Source organism: Mercurialis annua, linkage group LG8 (genome assembly GCF_937616625.2).
Source record: "Mercurialis annua linkage group LG8, ddMerAnnu1.2, whole genome shotgun sequence".
Taxonomy (NCBI): Eukaryota; Viridiplantae; Streptophyta; class Magnoliopsida; order Malpighiales; family Euphorbiaceae; genus Mercurialis; species Mercurialis annua.
The window spans coordinates 18,278,185-18,291,219 of record NC_065577.1 but is presented as its reverse complement, the minus strand read 5'-3'; the positions used below and the strand labels follow the sequence as shown (position 1 = coordinate 18,291,219).

General features: G+C 38.2%; 1 long non-coding RNA gene across 1 annotated transcript; it reads right to left on the bottom strand.

Annotated features, from left to right (window-relative positions):
- Positions 1-10,262: 10,262 nt before the first annotated feature.
- On the bottom strand, positions 10,263-12,296 carry LOC126659841 (uncharacterized). Its single transcript, XR_007635106.1, has 2 exons — positions 11,418-12,296; positions 10,263-10,567 (listed from the first exon to the last, which is right to left on the bottom strand). It is a non-coding gene; the product is annotated as an uncharacterized LOC126659841 (long non-coding RNA).
- Positions 12,297-13,035: the final 739 nt, after the last annotated feature.

The window sequence follows — 13,035 nt, the reverse complement described above, 5'->3', positions numbered from 1 at the left end:
GTCAACCTTATAAAACATTACAAAACCAATCCAACCTTTTAAAACTGTCACGACCCATTTTTTATGAATCGCGACCGGCGCTAGGGTATGGGTAATGTAGTACCAAAACCCGTAGCTAGCCTTTCATTTAACACATAAACACATAAACCTGCAGAAAACCAATGCTCGGGGGCAACCGAGACTTCAGCCTAAATCTAGCAGTTATAATATTCAATAGTTGATATAACATGGTTATCCAATTCCGAGTCTAAAATAGATTTATCATAAATCAATGTAAACATTATAATCATGCCAAAGCAATATAACCATTCGAACCAATCCGACAAAATATATAATAATAATAAAGACGTCTAGTTACTACTGCGGTCTAAGAATAAAACAGTTTTGCAGTTTATCAAAAATAAATGGAACCTCCGAGGAAAAGTAAATGCGGAGATTACCAGACTCTCTCAGATCATAACCCTGGGGAAAATTGGGAAAACAACGGGGTCAGATATACTGAGATGAGTTTATACCACTATCTACATTTATTAAGCGGAAAACCTTTAAAACCGTTTAAAACATTTAATAACGATATTACGAATAATAGTTGGAACCCTAATCCACAATTCTAAATAATAAACATAATCCAACAGGTCTGGTTTCGAGAACTGAGCTACACCGAGTTACTACTGACCACACTTATACCAGAGTCCCGAGAGCTGAGCTACACCGAGTTACTCTACTTGGTCCCGAGAGCTATGCTCACACCGAGTTACCACATTACCATAATTACCTTTCCCAGATCATTACCGGTGCGCACGAATTCCTAATGATGCCCATTAGTTAGCATGTTCCAACTAGAAGCCATAATATAAAAACAGTTCGAAATATACGTACAGTATATATATATTTAATATTAAAATAACAATTTACTTAATAAAGCGGTAAATAGTAAGTACAAACTCACTGCTTGCTAATCCACGTGAATATCGGCAAGCAACTAATCCCGGTTCGCCTCTTGAGCACGAACAATAGACGGGTCTAGACAATTAAAATAATTATTAAAAACAGACCCTAACTCTAGAAAGTACTAGACACCACATAGGACTAGTACAAATAACACGTCGGAATAACACAAGACAGAACACACAAAAGTACCGATTAGTTAATAAAACCCAATTAATATAAGTCTATTGAGATCTCGCTTTAAAATCCATTTATAAATATTATCTAATATTCTTTAAATAATAATTAATTTTCAAATAGTGGGTTAGCCGAGTTACCAATAACTACCAAGCTAACCCCACTTGTCGGGTGACCCAAGTCTAACCCGACTCAAAATGTTTATCAAATATAAACCCAAGTTTATATTTAGAAAACAATTCAATAAAATAATAATCCATTTTAAAAGCATAACTCAATAACTTCAATTTCAAGTAACCCGAGTTACAACCAAAATTTAATCATTTTAAGTTTAAAAAAATGTTTGAGGGCTAAATTATACTTTAGCCAATTTGATATTCGAAATCAAATTAATTTCTCGTTCTCAATTTACTAATTTATAATTCAAACAAAAGTCCAAAAATTATCCAATAGATAAAACTTAACTTGAATAAGTTTTTACAAACTTTAGGGGCTAAATTATAACTTAGCCAAAATAACATATCAATCAAAATTAAATATTATTACCTGAGTAATTAAATTAATTTAGATTAATAAATAATTATCATTTGCAATGTCAATTTATAAATCGAAACGAAACCAAAGGTTAATATCAAAATTGATTAACAATTGATAGAACTTTATTGATTAGAATTTCACCTAAAAAATCAATAGGTTCATGCAAAACAAATCAATGACCTATATACACCTTTAGCCAAAAAACCAAACTCATGCAACTTAAGCCATTATGAAACAAATAACCAATATAACTGTTTGCACCAAAATTAAAAATATGGCCAAAAGGCCATAAAAGCCCATATTCGTTTTTCAAAAGATAAAAAGAGTACTGTGAATAGTTGTGACTTCCGAGGTTGATTTCCAAAGGTTGATTTCTAGAGGTTGACTAATTTTGACTTTGGAGGTTGATTTCCAAATGTTGATTTCTAGAGGTTGACTAATTTTGACTTCCGATGTTGATTTCCAAAGGTTGACTAATTTTGACTTCAGATGTTGATTTCCAAAGGTTGGTCTCTAGAGGTTGACTAATTTTTACTCCAGAGGTTGATTTCCAGAAGGTGATTTCCAGAGGTTGAGTTCCAGAGGTTGACTAGTTATTCCTAAGAGATTCAAAAGGTCCAAGTGCATTTGCAGAAGATTATGCCCAAATTTGAGATGGCCATTAACTATTAATTTAAATAGCCCATAAGCCCAAGAAGTCCATTCCAGAAGAAAAGAAGTTAAAAAGCACGTGCAGCAGAAACAAGACACAATTGACAGTTTTTGAAAGTGGGAAAGAACGTGTGCAGTTAACAGTTCTCAAAGAATAAAGCTATAAATAAGAGAAGAGCAGCCAATTTGCAGCCCGCGATCAAATCCAACAAAAACCAGCCCAAAGGCAAAAACACTCAGCACTTAGCATTCTCAATTTTCTTCAATCAGTAAAGAACTTTACGATTGAACTTCTGCAATTTCTACTCAAACACTTGTATTTTCATTTCATTCAATTAGTAAACACATTTACAATTGGATTCTTTGTTTTAGCATTACTTGATTGGAGTACTTGTTATAAGGTTAACCAAACCCCAATCGCTCGTTTAAGAAGTTAAGTTACATTTTGGAATCCGCTTCCTGGCACGCCCACATTTCACACGCTTGTTGTTACAAACGCAAAACGCCAGTAACAATTTTTGGCACGCCCAGTGGGACCCTAAGAGTTATGGCTAGAACTCAAAGTGAAAAAGGAAAAGATGTTATTGTATCCCAGGATGCAGTGGATGATCCTACTACTACAAATGTAGGACATGGAGACTATGTGGCTCACATGGTCAGAAGCATTGAAAAAGAACATTTGCCTCTAGGAGAGGCGAGTGAAGATGTGCCTCCTGGCTTTGGAGAGCAACAGCAGCATACACCAACTAGGCAAAATTCTGAGCCAAGATTGGTAGGGGCTTTAGACGTTTTGTCAAAAGCCATGGTAGACATGAAGCAGACTCAGGCTAGCTTTAACCAAGTATAGGCCGAGTTGAACAGAAAACAGCAGTTTGAAATGGAACGCTTTTTGGCAGAATTGATAGTTGCTGTCAAAATATCATCTCATGGTGGTGATGTACCAGAGGCTGTTAACACGGCCAAACAAGATCCTAAGGGACACGGGGGGCAGCCATCTAGAGGAATCCAGGAGATTGGGAGCACTAGTCATGTGCCAATCTTAAACCCGCCCTCTGAAGAAAGGTACGTTCCTCCTCACAAAAGAGATGAACCTGTGCATTTTAATTCTTTTAAAACTAATAATCAAACTGGCCGGAATTCCAGGCCGTTTAATGCAGGTGCTAATTGTCCGACTTTGGACGACCTAGAGGTTAATCAAAATTTTCCTCAACCTCTGGGCACGGGGGGCAATTACATGCCCCAAGAGAGAAATCAGCCTCAGGTGCCACCCCAACCTTTGGGAAGGCAACTAGACATGGAGGCTGTAAGAGAAGCAATTCAGGAGTTGTATGGTCCAGGTCTAAGGCAGATTGACCGACCGCAATTTCACAAGCCTTATCCAGATGTCATTGACAGGGAGAATCCTTACCCTAGAGGCTATAAAATTCCTAACTTCTCTTTATTCTCTAGAGAGGATGGCCACTCCACCATTGAGCATGTGGCGAAATTCACAATTCAATGTGGGGTATTGGCCAACCTAGATAACATTGCAAATTTCAAGCTGAGATTATTTCCAAATTCTTTAACAGGTACTGCCTTTACTTGGTATGCTACTTTGCCCAGGAACTCAGTGCTCACATGGCAGGAGATGGAGAGGATTTTCCATACTCAATTTTACCGTGCAGAGCCAGAGGTTTGCATAGCAGAATTGTCAAGAGTTTCTCAAAGGTCGGGAGAGGATGCCGACATGTATATACACCGCTTCAAAAGAATGAGGAGCAGGTGTAAGATTGTCCTCCCAGAGACTGAATATGTGAAAATGGCTCAGAGGGGCTTAGATATTGAGCTCCGGAAAAAGTTCCAGGGGATGGAATTCAGGGAAATTTATGAGTTAGCAGCCAAAGTCTCTGAGTATGAAGAACTGTTGAGGGAGGAAAGCCACAAGAAGAAGGTGGCAATGGGCACTTACTATCAGGAGGTGGGAGCATATGAAACCGCGGTAGCCGACCTCACGGCCACCGGTTCATGTACCTGCCCTATGTTGATTAAAAAAGCACCTGATGGCTGGAAAAAACAACAGAATTCCAATGCCCAACCTCTGTATACTTTTGAGGTTTCAAAAACAGAAGAAATCTTTGATTTTCTGTTGAAAGAGAAGTTCATTACTCTGCCTCCGGATCATAAAATGCCTTCAAAAGATGAGTTGAAAGGCAGAGAATATTGCAAGTTCCACAACTCCTGGAACCACTCAACCAATTCATGTTGGGGGTTCAAAAATATTATACAGGATAGGATTGCCAAGGGAGTTTTAAAATTCCCAAAAACAAAGGAGGCACTGGTAATAGATGAAGATCCTTTTCCGGTTGTGGCGTCTGTGAATGCCAGTGATCTCTCGGAACTTGACTTGAGGTTGTTATTAGATATAAAAAGAAAGCTCAGAATCAGGGAGCAAAATGACCAAAGAGTCAGGGGAGAGCAATTCGAACGGGAAAGGAGAGCAGAGGTAAAGCGGGATTACAGAGGAGAAAGAAGGCAGGTATCTAGAAACTCTAATAATTTTGTTTCTACTAACCGCCCTCTTTTGAAAAAACAAAACAGGGCCTCTTACTATCAAAGGAGGCCAGAAAGGCATGTCTTCCCGGAGAGGCGATCCTTCGTGTGGAAGAGGGAGGAACAGCCAAAAGCTCCTTTGGCACCTAGGGAGGAAAAGCCAAAAGCTCCTTTGGCACTTAGAGAAAAACAGCCAGAGTTTCCTTCTACCTTTGAAAACCGAAGAAAAGAACAAAGATTCGTGGTACCACCATTGGTCTCTCCTAGTCCAAGGTGGCATACCAATTATCACAAGAATTTTCCGCCTCCACTAACAAGAACTCAGAAGAGGAGGCGCCAGAGGTTGAGGGCTGCTGCAAGAAACGAGTGGCAGTCCAGGCACTTGGAAGATCCTAGAAAAGTTGTTGAGGAAAAGGGGTCAAAGAAGATCTAAATTGAGAAGGAGCAATCTGGAAGCCAAAAATCTTCAGAGGCAGTGGAAGTGAAAAATAAAACTTCCCACGTGCCTTCGAAGAAGGAAATTTCAGATATGGAGTTAGAAGCTTTTCTTGAAGGAGAATTTACAGGAGATGGCATGAACTTAGATGATCTCCTAGAAGACGACATGGAGTTGGATGATCTCGTGGATGAGGAAATCCTAAAGGAGGGCATGAGACTAAACGACCTCTTGAAAGAGGATACTGATGACACTCCACCAGTTAAGGAAAGCGGCAAATTTCAGAGGAGATCTCTAGAGAATGACGACTCAGAATCAGACACAGAAGGTGATAAGAAGAGATCCATCAGAGTGGGTGAAATTGAGATTCCCCTCACTTGTAATGCTTTCTCCTTGATTCTTCCAAGTGATTTCAAAGGTCCTGACAACTCTGAGGAAGTAGAAGAAATTCAGAGAGAGGAGGTATCCAAACCTCCAAAAGATGAGTGTTTCAGCCAGGTCACCATACAAGAAGCTGCAAATGGTGGACCAAAGAGGGTGATTTTTGACAAACCTGCAGAGGCAATGACCAAACACATTAAGCCTTTGTACATAAAGGCTCACTTCAATGGCAGACCAACCTCCAGAGTCTTGATTGATAATGGTTCTGCCGTGAATATTATGCCATTCAACATGCTACAACCTCTGGGAAAAACTACAGAAGATCTCATCTCTACAGAGGTTAGTGTGTCTGCCTTTACTAGAGAACTCTCAAAAACTATTGGTGTTCTCCCAGTAGAGGTCACTGTAGGGAGCAAAACTTCCCTATCGGCGTTCTTTGTTGTAAATTCATCAGCCAGCTACCAAGCTCTTTTGGGACGAGATTGGATTCATGCCAATTGGTGCGTTCCTTCATCCTTACACCAGTTTCTGCTCTTTTGGAAGGGAAATGAGGTGGAAGTGGTATGGGCAGACACAAAGCCATTTACCACTGCCACCAACATGGTGGAAGCTCGTTATTATGATTCATGTGTTGGCCCCATCAAGTTCACTGGAAGAAATAAAAAGGGCAAATCAAAAGAAAGCAAACCTCTGGAAACTCATGAGGAGGTCAAAAAGAAAGCATAAGAAATTTTGGGATCAACGGCTATTGTTCCTTATAACAAGCCGTGCTCCTCAATCATAATTGAAGAAATTAGTGATTAAGCTCACCTCTAGTAAGTTTGCAGCAGCTGCATCTGCTATCTTAAAAGAACGTATGCAGTACATTATGGAAGGAATTATGGAGGAAAACAATTTGGCAGAGGTTCTAGATGCTGAAGTAGTTTATGAAGAAGAAGAAGTTTATGAAGATCGTGAGATTGGCTTGGAGGAGCTAGAACAAGCACCTCCTTGGATAGATGATGAAGCCATCCATGTTAGAGAGGAGTTAGAAGAAGTGAATCTTGGAACCTCTGAGGAACCTCAGGTAACTTTTGTTAGTAAAAACCTAGAGGTTGGTTTAAAAACAAAATTAATTGTACTCTTGCAGGAATACAAGGATTGCTTTGCATGACAATATTCTGACATGCCGGGGTTAAGCAGGACATTGGTAGAACATCGGCTTCCTATTAAGCCCAAGTTTCATCCATACCGCCAACCTCCAAGAAAAGTGTCAAAATAAGTTGAATTAAAGGTAAAAGAAAAGATTGAAAAATTGTGTAAAGCAGGCTTTATTAGGCCTGCTAAATATAGTAATTGGTTGGCAAATGTTGTTCCAGTGGTTAAAAAGAACGGAAAACTTAGAATATGCATAGACTTTAGGGACTTAAATGAAGCAACTCCTAAAGATATTTATGCCATGCCAATTGCTGACACTCTTATTGATGATACAGCTAATCATTCTCTTTTGTCTTTTATGGATTGTTTTGCTGGATATAACCAAATTATGGTGGCTAAAGAAGACATCTCCATAACGGCATTTATATGTCCAGGATCTATTGGGACATTTGAATGGGTGGTCATGCCGTTTGGTTTACGTAATGCTGGTGCAACATATCAGAGGGCTATGAATGCCATCTTCCACGACCTCTTAGGTAAAACTATGGAGGTTTATATTGATGATGTTGTTGTAAAATCAAAACTAATAATAGATCATTTGAAAAATCTAGAGGAAGCATTTAGGAGGATGAGAGTTCACTGTTTAAAACTCAATTCTTTGAAATGCGCCTTTTGTGTAAAAGCTGGAATTTTTTTGGGGTTTTTGGTCCATGAAAGAGGCATTGAAGTGGACCAAAACAAAACCAAAGCTATTCGAGAAGCTAAACCGCCTAGAAATAAAACAGAACTTCAGAGGTTTCTTGGGCAGGTTAATTACTTAAGGAGATTTATATCTAATCTTGCAGGAAAAACAAAAGTGTTCTCAGAACTGTTGAAATTAAAAAAGGAGGATGTCTTCAGATGAGAAACCATCCATCAAGAGGCTTTTGATGAAATTAAAGATTATCTAATGAAGCCTCCTGTATTGATGCCTCCCAAAAAGGGTATACCTCTGAGGTTGTACATTTCAGCAGCCGAAGGTTCAATTGGGTGTTTGCTAGCCCAGAGCAACCAAGATGGACATGAACATGTTATTTATTATTTGAGCCGTTCGATGACATCTACAGAGTTAATAGAGAGTTTTGAAGAGGTTGAATTAGTACATGTTCCTAGAGAGGAAAATTGGGAGGCCGATGAATTATCGCAGCTAGCATCTGGCCTACGTCTGTCGGAGGAGTTAACCCACCGACTAGTAATGGTACAAAGAAAAACTCACCCTTCAATTTTTAAAAGAGGAGTACAACTAGATATTTTCAATATTGATGATAACTTAGTACAAGATTGGAGGAGAGATATTAAAAAGTACCTGGAGAATCCTAGCAAGAAGATGATATATAAAGTAAGAGTGAGAGCTGTTAACTACGTGCTCATAGAAGATGTTTTATACAGAAGAGGATTCGACAACCTATTGCTAAGATGCCTTGGAACTACAGAGGCACTAGATGTCTGGAGTGAAAAATGAGATGGCGGATCCGAAGACATGGTTACTTCTGGCCATCTATCCTAAAAGATTGCATGAATTTCGCAAAGGGTTGTCAATCGTGCCAATGGTATGGAAACATACAAAGACTTCCAGCTGCTGAGTTGAAGTCTGTCATCAAACCATGGCCATTCAGAGGTTGGGCCATAGATTTGATAGGTAGAATATATCCTCCATCTTCTAAAAATCACAGTTTCATAATTGTAGCTACTGATTATTTTACCAAATGGGTAGTCGCTAAGCCATTGGTAAAAGCAGAGCAAAAAGATGTTATTAAATTTATTAAAGAGGAAATTATCCATCAATTTGGAATTCCACAATCAGTAACTACTGACCAGGGCACAATGTTCACTGGTAAGGAGATGCAAGAATTTGCCACGAAATAAAATTATTGACCTCTACACCTTATTATGCTCAGGCCAATGGCCAAGCTGAATCTTCTAATAAAATTATCATCAACATAGTTCAAAAGATGTTGGAAGAAAATCCAAGGGATTGGCATCGAATTTTATCAGAAGCACTCTGGGCATATCGCACCTCTAGGCGAAATGCTACTGGAGTAAGTCCATTTATGCTAACCTATGGTCATGATGGAGTGTTACCCATGGAGGTGGTGGTGAGGTCATTGAGAGTAGCTAAGCAGAATCATTTGACTCCAGAAGATTACAATGAAACCATGATGATGGAGTTAGAAAATTTAGAAGAAGGGAGACTTCAGGCTTTAAACAATATGATTATACAGAAGAAGAAAGTCTCCAGAAGCTACAAAAGAAAGCTAGTATGGAAGCTGATCTTACCCCCTGGTACTAAAGACAGAGAATATGGAAAATGGTCTACTAATTGGGAAGGGCCATTCTTAGTCCACAAGGTGATGAAGGGGAATGCATACTGGCTATCGAGTCTAGAGGGTGAGCCTCATAAAAATTTTATTAATGGAAAGTACTTGAAGAAATACACTCCCACCATCTGGGAGAAATACAACTTAGAAATGACTTAATGGCTTTTAGCCATACATGTACTGCAGATTATGTAACTTGTTTTAGCAAATATCAGTACATGAGTTGTAACATTGTGGCTTTTTAGCCGAGTGGATTATCAGATTTTTAGGAGTTTGGCTATTTTGGCTAAACCTGTACTTTTTAACTTATGGATTTTGACACAGGTTGTAATATAATGGCTTTTAGCCATTTTTGATAATTAAAATTATAAAGTTTGGCTACTTTAGCTAAATTGGTGAGGCTAAAATTAATTCCAGAAGTTTGTTCTAGAAGTTGACTTCTAAAAGTTGATTCCTAGAAGTTCAAGTTGACTGTTCAGTTGATCCTCTAGAATTTGATTTCAAGAGTTGACTGTCAAAGGTGGAAAGTAATCTAACCACCACCTGAAAATAATAAAAGAAATATGGGAAGTGGTCACTTAGAAAAGACCATGCAAGACACCTTAGAATTGACTGGCAAGGTTGCCATGAGATTAGCAGGAAGATTTATAGAAGTCCATAGGAGGAAGGGGAAAAGATAAGTGATAGAACTTTAATTTGTTTTTCCACTATCCTAGTGTCAAACTCCTACTATAAACAGTTTATAAGTTTTCTATTCCTCTAAGACTTCTTAAACTTTGGCTAATTAAGCTAAAGGGATAAAAAGAAAATTCAACAACATTCAAAAATAAACGAAAACGGCCCTGTAATGCAATGCATGGCTGTAAGTGACATATGTGATTTGTTCGTGAAACAAGTCCTGGTATGGACATCACATCACTACACAAGTATATGGCAAAAGCCATCTTTATACCAGGAACATAAACACATAGTGAAAATGCAATGCATGGCTGTACCTGTAAGTGAATCTTGGTGTGGAACACAACAAGCAAACAAATGGCTGTAATGCAATGCATGTGTATAGGTGCAGGTGTACGTGTCACAAAGCAAGTACTGGCCAAAAGACCGTGTAAGAAAAATGTATGAGATAAATAGAAGGAACATCATCCAACAATTTTTAAAGATACTAAAGTATTACAACTATCAACTTAATTAGTTCGATGTACAAATACTGCTGAATAGTATCAAAGTTGGTGGAGGGGTTCTGAGTAGTATGCGAAAAGTGAGATGGAAGAAAATTTGAAAAGAGATGCTACATCTCCAGCTTATCTCATTCTTATCGGCAAGCAGACTTCACTTTCACTTTCACAAACTCTGGACAAACGGCTTATAAATTCATGTCATGATATTTCTCTTGGATGGCGACATGCAAAAGCTGGATATTAAAAAGGCAAGATCTCAAGAGTCAACAATGCCATTTTTTGTATCCTGTAAGTAAAAAATTTAGTTAATCATTTATGTGCAAAAATCTCAAAATTTAAATTGGCTAAGAAAAATAGTGTAGTTGGAAGTTTCAATTGTGATACATGCAAATGTATAAACCAACTCATAGCCAATTTATGTCTTTATTGATGCTCAAATGGAAATGATAAGTTTAGGCTTAAAACACAAATATGGCCTGAATAATTTCATTATTAAATCATTTGGAAAGTTCCTTAACTTCAAAACAGCTTAAGAAAATTTGCCGATTTAATAGAGATATATGATTCAAAATATCTTACAGGATCTCTAAGGACATAATAAAATTTTAACCATTTGAGCAAAATTGCACATAATGATTCACTTAAAGGATTCTTTGCCAATACACCAAATATTTCATATCCAAACCACTTGAACACATGATAATAGAAACAAGTGAAATTAAATTTTTTTACTTTCTATTATTATAATTTGTTGAGTCGGATTGTAGTTTGCGGCTAAACTAAAAGGTGGGTTGTTAGCCGTAAAGAAAAGAAAATTTAAAACTTGTTGTAAGTTTGATGTTGCCGATTCAAAGGATCCCATTCATAAATTTGATCCAAATTTCAATATTTTTAAAGACTGTGAGATTGATATTTGATTTCGGCACAATTTCAATTTTATACAACAAAATATTGGTAAAAGGTTATGAACTTCTAGCATACCAACCAACAATGAAACATTCATTCAAAGTTTCTAAAAAATAAACAGGATATATCTACATTCATATTTACTTTTGACAATCAACAAAAGGAGAAAATACGTACCAATTCAAACACAGTTTGTTCGAAAAATCGTTTGCTCGTTAAATATAGGGAAATTCTCTTGTTGTTTATGGTTCCTTTGAAGTTGGAATTGCTGGAATTAATGGCTGCCGGAGGTGTTGTTACTGCTGCCACAAACGAGATGCCTCCGAGAAGCCTTAAAAAGTTGTTGCCGCTGAGACCTGGGCACAGAAGAGACAAACGAACGGTGGACCTCCAGCTGGGTCGGAGTTACTGATGCCAGAGACGTTCGCGAGCTGCTGCCGTTATAGATTGGAGCTGCTGGTTCGGCGTGGACGAATTATTGGCGAACTGGTGGCTGGAGTCGGTCGCTGCCGCTGATGAAGCCGCTGAGTCGCTGATGGAGAGCCGCTCATGAGTTGTTGGCAGAGAGCCGCTGGACGCGATAGGCTTGCTTAGCCGCGATGGAGTCGCCAAGCGCAAGGGAGCTGCTTGATGTAGGGGCGCCGACCTTGGGTACCGCCGGTTTTGCGGAGGAAACAGCCACCGTTCGCCCAAGACTTGTCAATGTGACTATTTTATTGGAGGAGCAGCAACCGTTCTTTGAGTCTGTGCAGGCGCTGTAGATCTTGGAGCAGGTGAAGTGGTTGCCGTGGTTCTTAAAGAAGTTGCGAAGTTTGAAGACAAACGGCCGCTGGACGTCGAGCTGCCGTGGCCGTACGTGGATATGTTGCTTAGGCCATCTCCGAAAGTTGTGGATCCGCTGAGATGGATATCCTCCAATAATTGATAAAAAAAAGTACTCGCACTGTGCACTAAGCTGACAAATTGAAAGGAATTGTATATCCTTTTCAATTTGCTGTTTACATAAAGTAGTACCACTTCAAGGAAAAGCTTCTTGAATTAAGGAGGACTTTTAGTGGAAAAGTATTGACAGGGAAAAGTGAAGTTGGAAAATTTGAATTGAATATTAGGTCAGTGTATGGAAGGTGAAAGCAGATTTTTTTTAAAACAAAAAGGTAAGGCTTTTTGGAGATTTTAAAGATTTATGTTTACACATAATTTTTGGAGTATTTAAAAAATATAGAGTCTTTTAAAAGTTTTAACGGCTAAGAAACAAGTGCCGTGAATTTTCAAAATTTCAAAATTCTTGAACTTACCGTGATGAAAATTTTATAAAATAATTTTGGCTAAAAGAAATATATATAAATGGCTTTATCCCTCAAAAGCCAATTATATAGGGGGCATTATTTGCACCAAAATTAAAAATATGGCCAAAAGACCATAAAAGTCCATATTCTTTTTTCAAAAGATAAAAAGAGTACTGTGAATAGTTGTGACTTTCGAGGTTGATTTCCAAAGGTTGATTTCTAGAGGTTGACTAATTTTGACTTTGGAGGTTGATTTCCAAATGTTGATTTCTAGAGGTTGACTAATTTTGACTTCCATGTTGATTTCCAAAAGTTGACTAATTTTGACTTCAGATGTTGATTTCCAAAGGTTGGTCTCCAGAGGTTGACTAATTTTTACTCCAGAGGTTGATTTTCAGAAGGTGATTTCCAGAGGTTAAGTTCCAGAGGTTGACTAGTTATTCCTAAGATATTCAAAAGGTCCAAGTGCATTTGCAGAAGATTAAGCCCAAATCTGAGATGGCCATTAA